We start from the raw sequence: 22,520 nt of genomic DNA on the forward strand, positions 1-22,520 counted from the left end.
CAATGACATGCAATCCGATACTTCAGGACCTCTCCACTAGTCTGCTCCTCCTGTGGTCTCCCCCATACATAACTAGCACGTGAGATTATACTGTATACACTACCTCTATATCATGGTCACAAACATAGGTTTCTTTTCCTTAACATATATGTCCTATATACTCCTATCACTGGAGATGTTGACTCAAGTATGCTGCTAATTTTTTCTTTTTATTTTCTCCAATTTTTCCTTGTTTTTGATGTTTATTCTAAGTATCCTTTTATTCAAAGAACTTGGTTGCAATTAATACCTTTGTACTATGTGACTGGTGTATGCAAAATTGTCCTATGGATACCAAGCTTATTATTTGCACCATGTGTTGGTATATATACTTTTACACGATTATAATTGTCACTTTTTCAATTGTATTGTCACACAGTTTGATAAAGGCCATCCAGGCCGAAACGTCACATTTTGACGCCGCACCTCAAATAAACAGAATATTATTTGACACACAGAGCTGGAGTTTTTCTATTTCATTACTATACGGGGTGGGAACCCGACTCCAAGCGACAACTTCCAGAGTGCCAGGAGGTTGACATCTCTACTAGATTTTCCCTTACTGGACTGAGCACCTGTAACCAACATTATGGCAAGTGAAACTCTTTCCTTTGAACAGGACGAGATTGCACATATGCTATCACAAGTCAACATCTCCAGTGATTTTCTACAAACCTCACCATCAGAGCTAAAGTCCAGGGACCTTGAGAGGGAATCCCGAAGACTGCTGAATTATGAACTCCACTGCATTACATTGGCGGAATACCTTAAAGTACAAAGAATCCCTCGCGGCCTCAGGATCCGCACGAGACCTACATTCTTTAAGGACAACTCCGAATTTTGTAACAAGTTTGAACGCATTTTAAATAAGTGTTCCTTTGACCTTATTGCTTTAACACTATCATATCTTATCGACTGTACATGATACTGCCTCTATTTCTATCAATAATAAAAATAATAACAACAAAATTTCTTTCAGTGGCAAAGTTATGAATATTTATCAATTTTTATGTATTTTTAGATTTTTATCCATTCCCATAGGATTATTTAAATATATCTATAGATGTTTCAAGACATTTTCAATAGTTTTGGATACTATATAATATATAAACTAATAGGACATCTAATGTTTCTGGAATTTTATAGGGATTTCATCATAGAGTAATATGCAAATATATATTTTTATCCCTAATATATTAATATTTATTTTTTACTTTTTATCGCTATTTTTGTTTTTATTTTTATTTTTACCAATATATTGATATACACGCTATTGGATATATTGCTGGGTACCTTTTACTATTGAAAGTATTATTGAAATCTATATAACATAACTTTTTATGCTATCCAATTATTTGTTTGATCATAAAATCCCTTTTTGTTCTATTTTATTCTCCACATTCTTTGAAAAAAAATTTTAACAAAATTTTTTATAAAAAAAACTTTTATGTTAATTCCCTATAATAACATTTTTAATTCACCATTCAAAAATATATATATGTACTGGTAAATATTTATGGAATGTTCTCTATATATGGTGTAGATATGCAGACATTTAACTGTTTAGACGTTTTTGCAGTTACAACACATACCCAAAAAAACCGCTAAGGAACCGCAAGGATATTGACTTATTTTAGTAATTATATGATACCATCGACTTAAAGATGTAGACACATATCATCGATGGCTGAAAGAATGGAAGTTTATAACAAATACAACCAAGCCGCTTCTTTATACAAGTAATGAAATTATTTTTCCGATAGGATAATTATCCCCATAGGACTTCCGGAACCAAGTACGAACCGGGTTTTGTAAAAGTCCTCTTGTGGAGTATAAAAGAAAGGTCTTTTGGGGTGGTCAGATAGCCACTGAGGAAGGGGATACTCTAGCCCCGAAACGCGTCTGGTCTGACCCCCCAAGTTCAACTTTATGTGAGTGCACCACATCGACCCCAATCAGGAACAAGCTTGTACCGTTTTTATAAAGATAAGTCGGTCTGAAACTCTCGCCCGGAAGGCTGCGATACTGTAACCGCATACAAACAAGCGGAACCACGTGCAGCAAGCTGAACAGGGTAACAGGTGACCCCGATTATTTACTCATTGCGGGATTCACCTGACCGTAACGAAAAATCCGGGAATAAAGTTCCGAGAGACGGCTGAAGCTTCTTCTATACGAGAGAAACCCTCTAACACCGGTAAGACTGTTCCTTAATATATTTTCATCCTATTGTCGGATCCCTCTCTGACTGTAAGCGGGACGCCGCTAAGTCAGCTACGGAGTAAGTCAATACTTACAATTTCTGCACTTTTGGCCATATCAAGGCCAGTTATCTATCCCTAACTAACATTTGGTTCACTTGGACTCCCATGACCACTCCGGGGCAGTGAATTCTTATGTCTGGTTGATTATTACATCATCACCTAATCGCGGCTTATATTTGTACACAGTTCATATATCTACTAACTATTGTCTGCACTGAATTTATATTGATACTAGATTGCTATTAGTCTAATCATCTTGTATTTCAGCTGTCCATTTGTGTTTTAGGTGTAGCTATCAGTCACGGGCGGTACCCTTACCATCCAGTGACTGGTCTACACATTGACCACAAATATAGAGTATTTTTTACATGGATTTTTATATGAACCTTTTGTGAATTATTGTTTAAGCGTGCAAACCTTATATTACTCAACGGTTTTGTATTTATATATTTATATATCTGATACTGCAATTACCGCCAATTTATTTGTCTTTTTAACTTAATAAATTTTTGGTCACCATATATCCTTAGGTGTGCCCAGTCATTCCTTTTCTAATTCCAATTCTTTCTTTGTAACAGCGGGGTGACGCTGTAAGACTGAGAGCACCCTTCTTTGGTGTATCAACCTCCCTGTGCATCCGACTAACACTATTTTATCTGATACTTATTCTTGTCACCCTAGTGGATAGCACGGTTGTTTGATCCATCATGGATATCTGGGATCATATGGAGATTAAAAAGCAAAAGGTAGACAATTTCCTTTTCGACAACTCCAATTCAGACACTAGTAATTCTGACGTATGTATCAATAATACCTTTAGAGAACTGGAAATATTATTAATCCGCCAGTTAAAACAACGGTGGGAAATTAAAACATTAAGAAGATGCATAGAAATTGATAAAATTCCCAAAGGACTACTGATCTACAAAAACCCTGCACAAGATTTGTGCAATGATGCATTCAATAAAGAATGGGAGGATCTCCTTCATGGACAGTCGGTTGCATGTACAAAATTGATTATTAAAAGACGTACAGAAATACTGGAGGAAACTACCAAACGTATCTCCGATTTAAAATTAATAATAGATAAATTCACTAGGAGTGAAGAAATCAACTTAATCCAGACAGATATATGCAAAAACCTAGACAGAATAGAACAAGAAATAATAGAGAAAAAAGTAAAAAAATTGAACTTTAAAAGAAGAGGGAGAACTGATAGGGAAACTAACAATAGGGAAGGACATGATGAACATGTTCCAACAATAAGAGCAACTAGTAACACGATAAATGAAAGAGACACGATTGAACAAGAACCAACAACAAGTGAACATTTTAATATACCCACATATAATAGATTCGAAATGTTAGAAGAAACGAATCATTTTTTAGACCGCACCCCCCCACACCACCGCTCACGTATAAGACCAAGATCACCTCCACTGAAAGCACAAACTACACAGAAAAACACACATATAGATCACCAATACAACTTGAGAAACAAAAACCAAAATGCGTCACAGATACACAAGACCCCAAACACGAGGAGACACAACTCACAGAACGAGTATCACAATCACAATTACACACACAGGGTGAGACACTACGACACAGAAAGGGGAAGACACGAAGAGGAACAAGGAGAAAAAGGACACCATCACTACAGATATCACCCATAATCACAAATGACGCAATCATTAACCTAAGCTCAGTAACCCTATCAGATACACAGAAACAACTTCTCAATAAGGGTTTAAAATTCGCACCCACAAAACCACTCAATAAATTTGAAACTTTTATTGGAGTGGAAAAATTCATAAGGAAATTATGTTTAAAAAAGTATTTCCTAAAAAATCCAGTGAACCGAGTATCTACTCCTCAAATAAATAACGATCCAATCATACACACTTCTTTGAAAAATAAATCAAAAAAATATCCGAGAAATGAACTCAGTCAAGAACTGATTACATTCAAGGAATGTGTAATGAAGGACGTAAAAAAGATAAAAAACAATTCGAAATACAAACGTAATAATTTGACACAAAAAGAAATTACAGCACTCAAACATTTACAAAAGGAGAATAATATAATAATCCGTCCAGCGGACAAAGGTGGTTCCATAGTGATTCAAGACACTGAAAAATACAATGCGGAATGCCTGCGGCAACTGACGGATACCAGTACCTATCAACTTTTAAAAAAAGATCCAACAGATCAATTTTATATGAATTTAGGGAACCTATGCAAGAAAGGAATGGATAGTGGAATTTTAAACAGTGAAGAACACGATTTTATTTTAAATAAATACCCCCGAATCCCGGCTTTTTATTGCCTTCCAAAAATCCATAAGGATAAATCAAATCCACCTGGACGCCCCATTATCTCAGGGATTGAATCACTAACCGCAAATCTCTCAATGTACATTGACATTTTACTCCAAACTAAAGTTAAAAATACACCTTCTTATGTCAAAGACACTACGCAAATAATAAAGAAAATAGAAAATATGCAGTTTGAGAAACACTGGATAATGGGATCTTTGGACGTGCAATCCTTGTATACGGTCATTGACCATATACAAGGCAAACAAGCAATAAAAAAACAATTAACAACGGAAGGTAGACTAACAGATAAACAGATAAACTTTTTAATTGAGGGTATTGATTTTATTTTAAATCATAATTATTTCTATTTTAATGGATCCTTTTATCTTCAGATTCGAGGCACTGCCATGGGCACCAGGTTCGCCCCCAGTTACGCAAACTTGTTCATGGCTGACTGGGAGGAGCAGTTTGTGGCCCCCAGACTGGGGACGGACCTGGTGCTCTGGCAAAGATACATAGATGATGTGTTTTTTATCTGGAAATCGGGACCCGATTCACTCAACCAGTTTTTAGAAGATATTAATAACAATGATCTTAATCTTAAATTCTCAGGAACAAATAGTAAAGAAATTTTAGAATTTTTAGATTTAAAAATTTATGTAGAGGATAATGTACTCAAAACATGTACATTCATCAAGCCCTCAACACGGAACAGTTATATCCTTTTTAACAGCTGCCACCTGCCAAGTTGGCTAACCAATATTCCGCAGGGTCAGTTCCAAAGGTTGAGACGCAATTGCACAATGATGGACCAATTCGAAATGGAGGCCGAAAAAATGAAAATAGAATTTTTAAAAAAAGAATATCCAGAAGAAATTTTAGATTCAGCATTGGATAAAGTTACTAAAATGGATAGAGAGGAGTTTTTCAAAGATAAAATTAAAAACCATAAAGATAAAATAGACAACCAAGTCAAAATAATACTGCCCTACAGTAGCGAACATGGTAAAATAAAAAACATTATCATTAAACATTGGGACATTATTAAAAAAGAAAAAACTATAGGTACAATAATTCCATTAAAACCCTTGATTGTTTTTACTAAAGCACCAACATTAGGAAACAAAATAGCTCCTACAGTCAAGGAGGACGAACAAAGAAAAAACATTCCGTCAATACAAAAATGGATGGACCTTAAGGGTTTCTTTAGATGCGGCCAATGTGGCATTTGCAAATTAACATCTTTTGCAAAACAAACAAAGGAAATAATTGCCACTACAAATGGACATAAACATATTATAAAAGAATTCCTAACTTGTAGCACAGAGAATGTGATCTACATAATAGAATGTCCTTGCAAGCGCCAATACATAGGCAGGACTAAAAGAACCCTTAAGAAACGCCTTTCCGAACATATATCAAATATTAAAAAAGGCGTAGACACTCATTCACTTTCTAAACATTTTAAAATTGCGCACAATAGTGACCCATCTAATTTAAAATTTGCTGCCATAGATAAAGTTCCATATAGCTGGAGAAAAGGCAATCACATCAGTAAAATGTCAAGATTAGAAACACAGAGAATCTTTGAAATGGAGACCATGATTCCCGATGGCTTAAATGCTGAATACGAACTTTTTGGCTTTTTATAGACATTTGTTTGGGGCCTGCCTTTGAGGGTGGGCTTTGCCGAATAGCTTTTTGCCCCGGCTGGCTCCCCCTCGACGGCAGTCCCCTTACATTAACATCGATCGACTGTACATGATACTGCCTCTATTTCTATCAATAATAAAAATAATAACAACAAAATTTCTTTCAGTGGCAAAGTTATGAATATTTATAAATTTTTATGTATTTTTTGATTTTTATCCATTCCCATAGGATTATTTAAATATATCTATAGATGTTTCAAGACATTTTCAATAGTTTTGGATACTATATAATATATAAACTAATAGGACATCTAATGTTTCTGGAATTTTATAGGGATTTCATCATAGAGTAATATGCAAATATATATTTTTATCCCTAATATATTAATATTTATTTTTTACTTTTTATCGCTATTTTTGTTTTTATTTTTATTTTTACCAATATATTGATATACACGCTATTGGATATATTGCTGGGTACCTTTTACTATTGAAAGTATTATTGAAATCTATATAACATAACTTTTTATGCTATCCAATTATTTGTTTGATCATAAAATCCCTTTTTGTTCTATTTTATTCTCCACATTCTTTGAAAAAAAATTTTAACAAAATTTTTTATAAAAAAAACTTTTATGTTAATTCCCTATAATAACATTTTTAATTCACCATTCAAAAATATATATATGTACTGGTAAATATTTATGGAATGTTCTCTATATATGGTGTAGATATGCAGACATTTAACTGTTTAGACGTTTTTGCAGTTACAACACATACCCAAAAAAAACGCTAAGGAACCGCAAGGATATTGACTTATTTTAGTAATTATATGATACCATCGACTTAAAGATGTAGACACATATCATCGATGGCTGAAAGAATGGAAGTTTATAACAAATACAACCAAGCCGCTTCTTTATACAAGTAATGAAATTATTTTTCCGATAGGATAATTATCCCCATAGGACTTCCGGAACCAAGTACGAACCGGGTTTTGTAAAAGTCCTCTTGTGGAGTATAAAAGAAAGGTCTTTTGGGGTGGTCAGATAGCCACTGAGGAAGGGGATACTCTAGCCCCGAAACGCGTCTGGTCTGACCCCCCCAAGTTCAACTTTATGTGAGTGCACCACATCGACCCCAATCAGGAACAAGCTTGTACCGTTTTTATAAAGATAAGTCGGTCTGAAACTCTCGCCCGGAAGGCTGCGATACTGTAACCGCATACAAACAAGCGGAACCACGTGCAGCAAGCTGAACAGGGTAACAGGTGACCCCGATTATTTACTCATTGCGGGATTCACCTGACCGTAACGAAAAATCCGGGAATAAAGTTCCGAGAGACGGCTGAAGCTTCTTCTATACGAGAGAAACCCTCTAACACCGGTAAGACTGTTCCTTAATATATTTTCATCCTATTGTCGGATCCCTCTCTGACTGTAAGCGGGACGCCGCTAAGTCAGCTACGGAGTAAGTCAATACTTACAATTTCTGCACTTTTGGCCATATCAAGGCCAGTTATCTATCCCTAACTAACATTTGGTTCACTTGGACTCCCATGACCACTCCGGGGCAGTGAATTCTTATGTCTGGTTGATTATTACATCATCACCTAATCGCGGCTTATATTTGTACACAGTTCATATATCTACTAACTATTGTCTGCACTGAATTTATATTGATACTAGATTGCTATTAGTCTAATCATCTTGTATTTCAGCTGTCCATTTGTGTTTTAGGTGTAGCTATCAGTCACGGGCGGTACCCTTACCATCCAGTGACTGGTCTACACATTGACCACAAATATAGAGTATTTTTTACATGGATTTTTATATGAACCTTTTGTGAATTATTGTTTAAGCGTGCAAACCTTATATTACTCAACGGTTTTGTATTTATATATTTATATATCTGATACTGCAATTACCGCCAATTTATTTGTCTTTTTAACTTAATAAATTTTTGGTCACCATATATCCTTAGGTGTGCCCAGTCATTCCTTTTCTAATTCCAATTCTTTCTTTCTTTCTTTCTTTGTAACAGCGGGGTGACGCTGTAAGACTGAGAGCACCCTTCTTTGGTGTATCAACCTCCCTGTGCATCCGACTAACACTATTTTATCTGATACTATCATATCTTCAAGAAGCGATCACCAAGACGAAAGGAGAAATCAAGACCATAGAGGATCAACTCACCACGGTACTACCAGCAGACAAATTTCTACAACTACGAACTAGGATCGAATCCACCCTACAGAACCACAAGAAGGAAATCGAGTCCACGAAACGCAACAAGTTTCTACATGACACGGAGGATTATAGACTCAACAGGGTCTACAAATGGCCCAATTCCATCAGCTCCACCAACAGTCAATACAGATACCGTTCCCAATCAAGGGACTCATCACACTCAGGCTCCGAAGGCGACCCCTACACTCAACAGGATGTCTACACCCAACACTCCTTCAGAGGCCGACGCAGAAACCGGGGAAGATCCGCGACGACGACACGGGGACCAGCCAATATGACAACGAGATCCCAGGTACCGTCTTTAGTCGTTAACATTTCATCACACTCACTAGGACCTGCGGAGATATCCCTTCTTGAGATGGGATTATCATTCTGTCCGTCTAACCAAGTGGACACCTTCCAATTGGATTTAGACCTGCACAGACTTTATAGGAACATTCGCCTAAAGGCACATTTTTTCTGAACTACAGGAGCACAGTAGGACAATCTCTTGTAATCCTAGCCCACAAGTCTCCATTGGGGACTTGGGACTAAGAAACAAGAGCTACTTCATGCCACCCAAGACCAAACCGGCCATAGAGACCTTTATGTAGAGGATAATGTACTCAAAACATGTACATTCATCAAGCCCTCAACACGGAACAGTTATATCCTTTTTAACAGCTGCCACCTGCCAAGTTGGCTAACCAATATTCCGCAGGGTCAGTTCCAAAGGTTGAGACGCAATTGCACAATGATGGACCAATTCGAAATGGAGGCCGAAAAAATGAAAATAGAATTTTTAAAAAAAGAATATCCAGAAGAAATTTTAGATTCAGCATTGGATAAAGTTACTAAAATGGATAGAGAGGAGTTTTTCAAAGATAAAATTAAAAACCATAAAGATAAAATAGACAACCAAGTCAAAATAATACTGCCCTACAGTAGCGAACATGGTAAAATAAAAAACATTATCATTAAACATTGGGACATTATTAAAAAAGAAAAAACTATAGGTACAATAATTCCATTAAAACCCTTGATTGTTTTTACTAAAGCACCAACATTAGGAAACAAAATAGCTCCTACAGTCAAGGAGGACGAACAAAGAAAAAACATTCCGTCAATACAAAAATGGATGGACCTTAAGGGTTTCTTTAGATGCGGCCAATGTGGCATTTGCAAATTAACATCTTTTGCAAAACAAACAAAGGAAATAATTGCCACTACAAATGGACATAAACATATTATAAAAGAATTCCTAACTTGTAGCACAGAGAATGTGATCTACATAATAGAATGTCCTTGCAAGCGCCAATACATAGGCAGGACTAAAAGAACCCTTAAGAAACGCCTTTCCGAACATATATCAAATATTAAAAAAGGCGTAGACACTCATTCACTTTCTAAACATTTTAAAATTGCGCACAATAGTGACCCATCTAATTTAAAATTTGCTGCCATAGATAAAGTTCCATATAGCTGGAGAAAAGGCAATCACATCAGTAAAATGTCAAGATTAGAAACACAGAGAATCTTTGAAATGGAGACCATGATTCCCGATGGCTTAAATGCTGAATACGAACTTTTTGGCTTTTTATAGACATTTGTTTGGGGCCTGCCTTTGAGGGTGGGCTTTGCTGAATAGCTTTTTGCCCCGGCTGGCTCCCCCTCGACGGCAGTCCCCTTACATTAACATCGATCGACTGTACATGATACTGCCTCTATTTCTATCAATAATAAAAATAATAACAACAAAATTTCTTTCAGTGGCAAAGTTATGAATATTTATCAATTTTTATGTATTTTTAGATTTTTATCCATTCCCATAGGATTATTTAAATATATCTATAGATGTTTCAAGACATTTTCAATAGTTTTGGATACTATATAATATATAAACTAATAGGACATCTAATGTTTCTGGAATTTTATAGGGATTTCATCATAGAGTAATATGCAAATATATATTTTTATCCCTAATATATTAATATTTATTTTTTACTTTTTATCGCTATTTTTGTTTTTATTTTTATTTTTACCAATATATTGATATACACGCTATTGGATATATTGCTGGGTACCTTTTACTATTGAAAGTATTATTGAAATCTATATAACATAACTTTTTATGCTATCCAATTATTTGTTTGATCATAAAATCCCTTTTTGTTCTATTTTATTCTCCACATTCTTTGAAAAAAAATTTTAACAAAATTTTTTATAAAAAAAACTTTTATGTTAATTCCCTATAATAACATTTTTAATTCACCATTCAAAAATATATATATGTACTGGTAAATATTTATGGAATGTTCTCTATATATGGTGTAGATATGCAGACATTTAACTGTTTAGACGTTTTTGCAGTTACAACACATACCCAAAAAAAACGCTAAGGAACCGCAAGGATATTGACTTATTTTAGTAATTATATGATACCATCGACTTAAAGATGTAGACACATATCATCGATGGCTGAAAGAATGGAAGTTTATAACAAATACAACCAAGCCGCTTCTTTATACAAGTAATGAAATTATTTTTCCGATAGGATAATTATCCCCATAGGACTTCCGGAACCAAGTACGAACCGGGTTTTGTAAAAGTCCTCTTGTGGAGTATAAAAGAAAGGTCTTTTGGGGTGGTCAGATAGCCACTGAGGAAGGGGATACTCTAGCCCCGAAACGCGTCTGGTCTGACCCCCCCAAGTTCAACTTTATGTGAGTGCACCACATCGACCCCAATCAGGAACAAGCTTGTACCGTTTTTATAAAGATAAGTCGGTCTGAAACTCTCGCCCGGAAGGCTGCGATACTGTAACCGCATACAAACAAGCGGAACCACGTGCAGCAAGCTGAACAGGGTAACAGGTGACCCCGATTATTTACTCATTGCGGGATTCACCTGACCGTAACGAAAAATCCGGGAATAAAGTTCCGAGAGACGGCTGAAGCTTCTTCTATACGAGAGAAACCCTCTAACACCGGTAAGACTGTTCCTTAATATATTTTCATCCTATTGTCGGATCCCTCTCTGACTGTAAGCGGGACGCCGCTAAGTCAGCTACGGAGTAAGTCAATACTTACAATTTCTGCACTTTTGGCCATATCAAGGCCAGTTATCTATCCCTAACTAACATTTGGTTCACTTGGACTCCCATGACCACTCCGGGGCAGTGAATTCTTATGTCTGGTTGATTATTACATCATCACCTAATCGCGGCTTATATTTGTACACAGTTCATATATCTACTAACTATTGTCTGCACTGAATTTATATTGATACTAGATTGCTATTAGTCTAATCATCTTGTATTTCAGCTGTCCATTTGTGTTTTAGGTGTAGCTATCAGTCACGGGCGGTACCCTTACCATCCAGTGACTGGTCTACACATTGACCACAAATATAGAGTATTTTTTACATGGATTTTTATATGAACCTTTTGTGAATTATTGTTTAAGCGTGCAAACCTTATATTACTCAACGGTTTTGTATTTATATATTTATATATCTGATACTGCAATTACCGCCAATTTATTTGTCTTTTTAACTTAATAAATTTTTGGTCACCATATATCCTTAGGTGTGCCCAGTCATTCCTTTTCTAATTCCAATTCTTTCTTTCTTTCTTTCTTTGTAACAGCGGGGTGACGCTGTAAGACTGAGAGCACCCTTCTTTGGTGTATCAACCTCCCTGTGCATCCGACTAACACTATTTTATCTGATACTATCATATCTTCAAGAAGCGATCACCAAGACGAAAGGAGAAATCAAGACCATAGAGGATCAACTCACCACGGTACTACCAGCAGACAAATTTCTACAACTACGAACTAGGATCGAATCCACCCTACAGAACCACAAGAAGGAAATCGAGTCCACGAAACGCAACAAGTTTCTACATGACACGGAGGATTATAGACTCAACAGGGTCTACAAATGGCCCAATTCCATCAGCTCCACCAACAGTCAATACAGATACCGTTCCCAATCAAGGGACTCATCACACTCAGGCTCCGAAGGCGACCCCTACACTCAACAGGATGTCTACACCCAACACTCCTTCAGAGGCCGACGCAGAAACCGGGGAAGATCCGCGACGACGACACGGGGACCAGCCAATATGACAACGAGATCCCAGGTACCGTCTTTAGTCGTTAACATTTCATCACACTCACTAGGACCTGCGGAGATATCCCTTCTTGAGATGGGATTATCATTCTGTCCGTCTAACCAAGTGGACACCTTCCAATTGGATTTAGACCTGCACAGACTTTATAGGAACATTCGCCTAAAGGCACATTTTTTCTGAACTACAGGAGCACAGTAGGACAATCTCTTGTAATCCTAGCCCACAAGTCTCCATTGGGGACTTGGGACTAAGAAACAAGAGCTACTTCATGCCACCCAAGACCAAACCGGCCATAGAGACCTTCATCTCCTTGGTCCAAAAAGACATGACCCAATTTAGGAAAGATCTCAATATGGGCAGGTACAAATAACAAAACAATCTCAATAATGTCCAAAAACAGGCCTTCCTCTCCTTAGCTAAAAGAAAAGACCTTATTATAAAACCAGCCGATAAAGGGGGAGCATTGGTACTAATGGACAAAGTCCAATACAAAACAGAGATATACCGCCAATTACAAGATACAACCATTTACCGTAAACTTACTTCAGACCCCACCCCACAGATTAGAGACAGAATACACAAGATCTTGCAGCAATATCAGATGCTGAACACCATTGACAATGCCACGGTCATGTTCTTATCCAACAACAATCCGGTCATCCCGGTTATATACACGCTACCTAAAATCCACAAAGACCTACACAAGCCGCCTGGCCGACCAATCGTGGCCTCGACTAACTCTATACTGTCACCTCTTTCCATTTTACTGGAAAAATCACTCACTCCGTTGATCAAACAAACAAAATCATTCGTACTCGATACATCAGATTTCCTACAGATAATCCACAACCTCCCACCACTGCCACAAGATACACTACTAGTCACCTGGGATGTCTCGAGCTTATACACATCGATCCAACACAATAAGGGACTGCAGGCCGTCTTCAAATGCCTTACAGCCAATTTCAACAATCCAGATACTATATCGTTCTACATGGACATACTGGAACTTGTTCTTACTAACATTTTTTTCCTTTTTGAAGACTCCTTTTATTTACAGTGCCAGGGGACCGCAATGGGGTCCAATGTGGCCCCTCCATATGCAAATTGCTACATGGCCGAGTTTGAGGAATCCTTCATTTATCCTGACAGTCGTTTTTCGGAACATGTCCTCATTTGGAAACGTTACATTGATGACATTTTCTGCATATGGAGGGGCCCCATGGAGTCCCTGATCGACTTCCACACCTATCTCAACAGCATATACCAAGAATTACAATTTACTATTCATTCCGATCCCGTATCTATCAGCTTCCTAGACACAACAGTCACCAAGACTCCATCAGATACCCTCTCTACAGACCTATATCGTAAACCCACAGACCGTAACAATTTGTTACACTACAACAGTTTCCACGCATTGAATACTAAAAAATCTCTCCCTACCTCCCAATACACGCGGATCAAACTCATTGTTACATCTAGCGACCAGTTACAAACCCGTCTCACTGAAATGAAAGATAGATTCAAGGAGAGAGGGTATCCAGAGCACCTTCTCAGGGAGAAGATTACCATCACACCCAGGAGACCCAAAACCAAACTTAACCGCATACCATTCGTGCACACCTACCACCCTACTACTAAAAAAATACTGAATAGCATTAGAAATCACTGGTCTATCCTACAGAAAGCCTTTCCTAAAGTTGAAGAATTCAGAAATCCCGTTTTAGCCTGCACCCGTAGACTTAAGAACCTAAGAGATCTTCTAGTCAAAGCCGACATTGGCCCAGTACAGACTATTCCAAAACAGAGATTCCTCACAACACAAAGAACAGGGACCTTCCCATGCATCTATTGCCAACAATGTAGCAATGTCTTAAAAGGGACCCATTTCCATCACCCCCAGTCAGGTAAAAGTTTCCCTGTAAGAGGCTTCTTCACATGCGATTCGGCCTTTGTGGTTTATTTACTTAAATGCCCATGTGACAAAATCTATATAGGAGAAACGACCCAAAAAATACGAGATCACATATGTTAGCACAAATCTTTGGTTCAACGCAAAAATCTCTTACTCCCAGTACCGTCCCATTTTGAAGCAGCCGGGCATAACCTGTCACAACTCAAATACCAGGTTATCAAACAAATTTTACCCCACAGGAGGGGGTACGATCGGGTCACACAATTAAAAAAACGTGAAGCTTTCTGGATACACAAAATGGACTGTTTGGAACCAAAGGGACTTAACAGAGACTATGAGATACAATGTTTCACATGACATCGTGGCGAAACACGGATTAGTTCCATGGAAAATAGTACAGATTTTTTAACATGGATTATTATATACCTTTTCCTTTTTCCTCAGGTTATATAATGAATGTCGGGCTGTGACATATAGCTCTATATCAAGAAAAGGATATCAAACCATAAGCCTTATTTTGTTCCTTTTATACACTCTGGGATTAGTATCCTAATGCATATCCCCTTTCATTAAGGTACACCTCACATTAGGCCAAATATCATGATCCTAATATCTCTACTAATGTAAAAGTAAAGCCATATTAAATTAAATGCACCCCATGTACTTTGATTCGAATATTTTTTTTAATCAAATGTACTCCAACATGCCAGCATTAACGCTTGAACTATCACATCGAGACGCAGGTGGTCGAACGCACCATTTCCGGACTCCTATGGAACGCATGGCCCTTCCGGCCATGCATCACTCCACATCCGCCCGATCATGTGACCCGTGAGACACAAGGTGGAACGCATCAACCCGGAAGAGAGCCTTGGAGCTCTCGGCACACAGCGACATGCCCCCCCACGCTACATAGAGGCGCACAGAGTAGACACCAGAGCGCATTCCCAGCTAGGCGTGTGGACACACGCCATTATCTGAAAAGCGCAGCACAGACTGGCGCACTACTTAACAGCGGCAGTGGGTAAGTTCTCCACAATACATATCAATTAGGGCTGCTTAGAGATTTGCTAGGTCGGATCAACCAATCACCCTGGCCCCACCATACCAGAGCCACCCTCACTCAGGGTGACATGCAATTCGATACTTCAGGACCTCTCCACTAGTCTGCTCCTCCTGTGGTCTCCCCCATACATAACTAGCACGTGAGATTATACTGTATACACTACCTCTATATCATGGTCACAAACATAGGTTTCTTTTCCTTAACATATATGTCCTATATACTCCTATCACTGGAGATGTTGACTCAAGTATGCTGCTAATTTTTTCTTTTTATTTTCTCCAATTTTTCCTTGTTTTTGATGTTTATTCTAAGTATCCTTTTATTCAAAGAACTTGGTTGCAATTAATACCTATGTACTATGTGACTGGTGTATGCAAAATTGTCCTATGGATACCAAGCTTATTATTTGCACCATGTGTTGGTATATATACTTTTACACGATTATAATTGTCACTTTTTCAATTGTATTGTCACACAGTTTGATAAAGGCCATCCAGGCCGAAACTTCACATTTTGACGCCGCACCTCAAATAAACAGAATATCATTTGACACACAGAGCTGGAGTTTTTCTATTTCATTACTATACGGGGTGGGAACCAGACTCCAAGCGACAACTTCCAGAGTGCCAGGAGGTTGACATCTCTACCCTCTACACTCTGTCATGGGCCCCTTTCTTATATCAGTGTGCAGCAGAACAGGTTCTCTAGCAATCTATGGGGAATCAGAAGACGATCTAAAAGGAGAGCGCTCTTCCACTCTATAGTAGAATCTTGGGCCACTGCATGGTTAAGTACATTATACCGGACGCTAACATTGACCTGTAAGGCTGAGTATACACTTCAGTTATTTGGTCAGTTTTTTATCTGCAACTGACCAAATAAGTGAAGTGGGAACTGAGTCTAAGAGGGACACCTGTCATCTGCCTGTCATACTGACGCACAGTATCACCACCACAATAGACTAGCTACGCTTGTTTATTCCCTCCACAGTGATGTATACCAAGATAAACTCTCCCCGCAGGCAGGGAAATAGATGATGTATAATATGCTTTGTGACAAATTAATTCAGAGCAAATCAAATTTTTGGGAAAAATTCTGCAAAACGTTTGAATGGAATCTTTGAAAACTTCGCTCATTCCTACTCAACACTAAAAATGATGTTTTAATCACTGAAAGTAATAATTTTTGTGTGTAGCTGGTGCTGTTAGCACTGAGTGAGTTAAAAATGATGTTGGGAATTTATTATGTGTCAGGTAGCTCACAGCTGGGGGAGCCCGCAGGTAACAATCATCATTATTGTAAGTGTTCCACTTATCCTAATTGTATGTAACTCTCTGGAAATATACATACAGCAAGAAAGTAAGCAGACAGCACTGCTGGAGGGCTCCAAAATGGATTAATTCTTCTCATTTAGCTAGCACCTGAATCTTAACTCTCAGATGATGAAAGTGGCAAACACTTAGCCACACCAAAGCATGCCAGGCTTTTTAGCTGCAACTTTACACGAGGTCATGGTATTGTATTGCCTTTGTTGTGTGCAAGCTGTGCGGCCACACAGGGCGCCATGGCAACAGGGGCACCCAGGCTGTGCCAACAGCGAGGAGGCTCCTTGGCCGGTGTAGCAACTGCCACAGACACCACACACTGTAATGACATGCAGGATGGGAGCGGCCTTCTCTCACCTCCCAGTCTCATATTTTTTCAGTCAGTGGCTATGCAGCTCTTATAGCTGTGTGGTTAAATGCCTTGCCTCTGATACAGAAGGTCGTGGGTTCGAGTACCAGCAGAAACTTTTCTGAAATACAGGCTAAATTAGACTACACAAGCACTGACTCCATATATGGACATACAGGCCGGAAGAGGCTGCATCGCATCGCTGACATGGAGGTAAGTATAAGTGTTTTTGTTTTTTTAAATACCCGACTGTTACTGCCACATGGGGGGAGTGGGAGGCACTTGATACTAGCACATGGGGGGAGGGGGTTTGGCACCTGATACTGGCACATGGGGGGGCTGGCACTATGATACTGGCACATGAGGGGAAGGAGAGAGGCACTTGACACTGGCACATGGGGGAGGGGGGTTGGCACTATGATACTGGCACATGGGGGGAAGGAGAGAGGCACTTGATACTGGCACATTGGGAGGGGGGGAGATGGCACTATTATACTGGCACATATGGGGGGGTGGGAAGGAGAGAGGCACTTGATACTGGCACATTGGGGGGAGATGGCACTATGATACTGGGACATGGGGGAGGAGAGAGGCACTTGATACTGGCACATGGTGGGGTTTGGCACTTGATACTGGCACACGGGGGGGTTGGCACTATAATACTGGCACATGGGGGTGGGAAGGAGAGAGGCACTTGATACTGGCACTTTTTGGGGGGGCAAGATGGCACTATGATACTGGGACATGGGGGGGAGGAGAGAGGCACTTGATACTGGCACATGGGGGGGTTTGGCACTTGATACTGGCACATGGAGGGGTTTGGCACTATGATACTGGCACATGGGGGGTGGGAAGGAGAGAGGCACTTGATACTGGCACATTGGGGGGGGGGTGGCACTATGATACTGGCACATTGGGGGGAGAGATAGCACTATGTTACTTGCACTTTGGGGGGGGGGCGAGATGGCACTATGATACTGGGACATGTGGGGGGGAGGAGAGAGGCACTTGATAGTGGCACATGATGGGGGGGCATCTATGGGGACACTTACTGGAACATTATTGGGGGCATTATGGGGGTACCTTTTTACTGGCACATTATAAGGCCCTTAATCATACCCAGTGTCACCCATAGCCAGTCTCCTGCCCCCCTTAATCATACCCTGTCACCGTTGCCCAGTCCCCTGCCCCCTTAATCATGCCCAGTGTCACCCAGAGCCAGTCCCCTGCCCCTTAATCATACCCAGTGTCACCCTTATCCAGTCCCCTGCCCCCTTAATCATACCCAGTGTCTGTCACCCTTAATTTAAGGGGGGCAGGGGACTGGGTAAGGGTGACACTGGATATGATTAAGAAGGCCAGGGGACTGGGTAAAGATGACAGGGTATGATTAAGGGGGGCAGGGGACTGGCTCTGGGTGACTCTGGGTATTATTAAGGGGGGCAGGGGACTGGGCAAAGGTGACAGGGTATGATTAAAGGGGGCAGGAGACTGGCTATGGGTGACACTGGGTATGATTGTACTTGTTTGCTCTTGCACTTAAATTATCTGTAATAAAAAAAAAATTGTTTGTTACAAAGATTGTTTTCCTCTTTGTGTATGTTTAGGTGAACCGGGGAGGGGGGGGAGGGGTTTAGCTTGCACAGGGCGCCTGAACACCTAAGGCCAGCCCTGATTGTAATTACCTAACCTCTGATCACAAATGACATTCTTGGTCTTTGAAACACCGGGAGGTAAAATACAAAGTTTAATAATGATGATTGTGATCAGGAGTAGTGATGATCGAGCATGCTCAGCCGAACACTTGCTCGAGTCTCCTCCCAAAAAACGTGCAGGTAAGTACAGCCCTCACTGTAATGCTAGTAGCCATGTTGGCTACTGGCATTACAGTGATTGGCTGGCCGGAACGCGTCATCGGGTGCTATATAGCACCCGATGAAGCATGTTCGGCTCATTTGTAGTCAGGGAGAGCGGAGCATAAGAAGGGACAGAGAGTGTAGGGAGTGTAAGTGAATATTTTTTTGGTACCAAAACGTTTCAGAGACCCAAAAGTCCTTGTAAGGACTATTGTGTGTGACAGAAGCTATATGTGCTTGTAGCGCAACCTACGTTAAATTGCTCAGTGTTAGGGAGAGCTGTGCATAGGAAGGGACAGACAGTGTAGTGAGTGTAATAGGAAGATTTTTATACAAAAATCTTTTCAGAGACCCAAAAGTCATTTTAAGGACTATTGTGTGTGACAGCAGTAATATATATTTTTAGCTCATCCTGCACTAAATACCGTGTAATAGACTGCTACGGACAGTAAAATTATTCGCACCACATTTCCTGTGTAAAGTGTGCGCATCCCTAAAATATCAGTGACATCCAGTGTACTTTTTCCGTAGATGGTGTCCGCTGCGGACAGTTAAATTATCCGCGCCACATCTCCAGTGTAAAGTGTGAGCATCCAAAAAATATCTATGACATCCAGTGTACTTTTTAAATAGATGGTATCCACTGCGGACAGTGAGATTAGCTGCACCACATCTCCAGTGTGAAGTGAAGAAAGGGTAATATTTCCTTATCAATGCACCTCGATTCCATCCTTTGTCCCCGAAGACAGATGTCTGGAGAACATGTCAGTGACACAAGCAGTATGATGTCAGTAACAGTTCTATTTATTGTTTTGTCATACAGGCCTTATATACATTCATGCATACATACAAGAATAGCTGCAGCTCTCATTACAATAATAGCAGTTCCTTTTACAGACAGGCAGCTCTTGTTATAATACTGCTGACTAGAAACTTTTCCTTATAGAAGCAGGAGGTACATGTAAATATAGTCACCCTTCAATATGATGTCACCCAACCTCCTGTCCTTCATACAGATCATACAGCTAATTATATTTAACCCTTCAATCCCCTCTTAAGTCATGAATATGACTTATCTTCTTTTTCTCATAGAGAGGTAAGTAGCATATGATTGTCCAGGATCTGTGGGTTTTGGACACATTACACAAAACATCTGTATGAGGGAAGGGATACACTGGATGCATCAACATATGACAATCAAGGAAGCAATTATAATTATAATACTGATCAATAATGTTCTAAACCAACTCAAATCCGGCAGCCAGCTCAATAACCAGTCCCACCAAGATTATGACTCAATATCTTTCCTGATTTTATTAGCAATTTCATGTAACCTGTGAATATGGGACTGGATTGATCTGGAATGATCAGATAAATTAAAGTAACACATTCCTTCAAAATCTTGACATCCTATATTATGTTTCAGTAACAGATAATCTACAGCAAATCTAGTTTCTAGCACTGCTCCTCTTACGCCTTGTATATCTAAAAGCATGTCTGATAAACCGATAGAAGTATGATTCAGAGATTTAGCTAAGTCACATGCAATAGAATTTATAATACGAGTATTATATATAGCCAGTCCAGGCACTCCTAATATAGAGGCGCCCAAACTTGTATATTCTGTACGGCTGAGAAGGAGTAAAGTAGAGTCACAGTCTTCTGATAAAGTCTTGGTAACCGATTTGTGAGCTCTCCGGATAGGGGGTTGACTGGTAAGAGCCAAAGTCAGCCTGGATAACGCACAGGGACCTCCAATAACATTAGCAGGAATGTAATTGTAGGTGCTGTTACCATAAGACAAAAACCATCCTTTAGGGAGCATTATATTATAGATAAAACTGGGAGTCACAATGGTCTTATTACAACTCATGGAATTATCCAGGGAGCTAGCAAGTCTACTATTCTTTTTACAGGTGTCGTCAATATAATCATATACACTATTCCTAGGTAATCCACTTTTTATGTCTCTATTATCACAATATAAAGTAATATCCTGGGAAAAGGTAAAACAAGTTTCTGCTGCAGTCACGTTAATAGTAGTTATTCTAATATTATCCCTGCTATTTCCTGATTTCTGACACTCCCCACAGAGGTCATACAAGGGAATAAAAGATTGTGCATTGTTAGCCATCGCCCAGACTTCAAGGAGGAATTCATCGGGTGTAGGCACAGCAATAACACTTGTTTGTATAAGATCCCGTGGGCTCTGTAAGTCTTTAAGGCACAATGAACTAATATTTAGGGCATTTGCCATCCTGACTATACTATTCTGTTCAGAATAAAAGGGGACGGGAGCCAAGGGATCTTGCTCCTGAGCTCTTTTATATACTGGCCGATTATTTGGTGCACCGCAGAAGAAACTCATCTCCTCTGGGTGATAAATACATGTAATAATAAGCCAGACTGGCAAGAAAACACAAAGATTAATAATTATCAGCAGGCAAACAAATCTCCCAGAATATTGTGGGGTCATCATCTTCAGCCTGTGGCAAGGCACTTTTCAGGGAAACTTCTTCTGAGCTCCCCTCTTTGTTCAGGGAATTCACACCTGCTTCACCCTCTTTATCTTTGTCCGTCACTGGAGAAGAAGCCTAAGGGACCCTTTTCACTCTGCTAGCGTGAATCCAGATGGGAGCCTCTTCTGTGAGAATCGCTGTTCTGGTGACTGCTACCACTCGGGTGGGTGGTCCAAACGGGAACTCAGTCTGTGTTCGTCCTTTTGCCAGGCGCTGGACTATCACCACGTCTCCTGGTTGGAAAGGATGCGTAGGTTCCTGTGGAGAGAAAGGAGAGGCACGAGCAATATCTTGTTCAATTTGATCTAAGATTTATACAAGTTTCCTCCTTAGGCGTGCGCACGGGTTGTGCTGGGTGTGCCTGGGCACACCCTAATCAAGCCTGCTGGCCGGCGAATACTAATGAAAATAGAAGCGCTCATTGGTACCGGAGGACCAGGAAGCGGTAAACGTTATGTACTTACCGCTTCCTGGTCCTCGGCTGTCGGCTGTTCAGGGCTGCACACAGCGTGAGGCGCTTTGTGACAACACGTTGTGCGCGCCAGTTCAGAGCACAGCTGACAGCAGGAGGAAGAGGATCGCGGGCGGCGAGGAGCGTCGTCATCCAAGAGAGGTAATTGTTTTTTTATTTTATAAAAAATGAGGCTGCTGGGGGCATAATGGAGGCTAATGAGGCATAATGGGGGATAATAAGGCATAATGGGGGTTAATGAGGCATAATGGGGGCTAATGAGAGGCATAATGGGGGCTAATGAGACATAAGAGCTGATAAAAGGGGCTAATGAGGCATAAGGGCTGATAATGGGGCATAATGAGGCATAAGGGCTGATAATGGGTGCTAATGAGGC

Source organism: Bufo bufo, chromosome 8 (genome assembly GCF_905171765.1).
Source record: "Bufo bufo chromosome 8, aBufBuf1.1, whole genome shotgun sequence".
Classification (NCBI taxonomy): domain Eukaryota; kingdom Metazoa; phylum Chordata; class Amphibia; order Anura; family Bufonidae; genus Bufo; species Bufo bufo.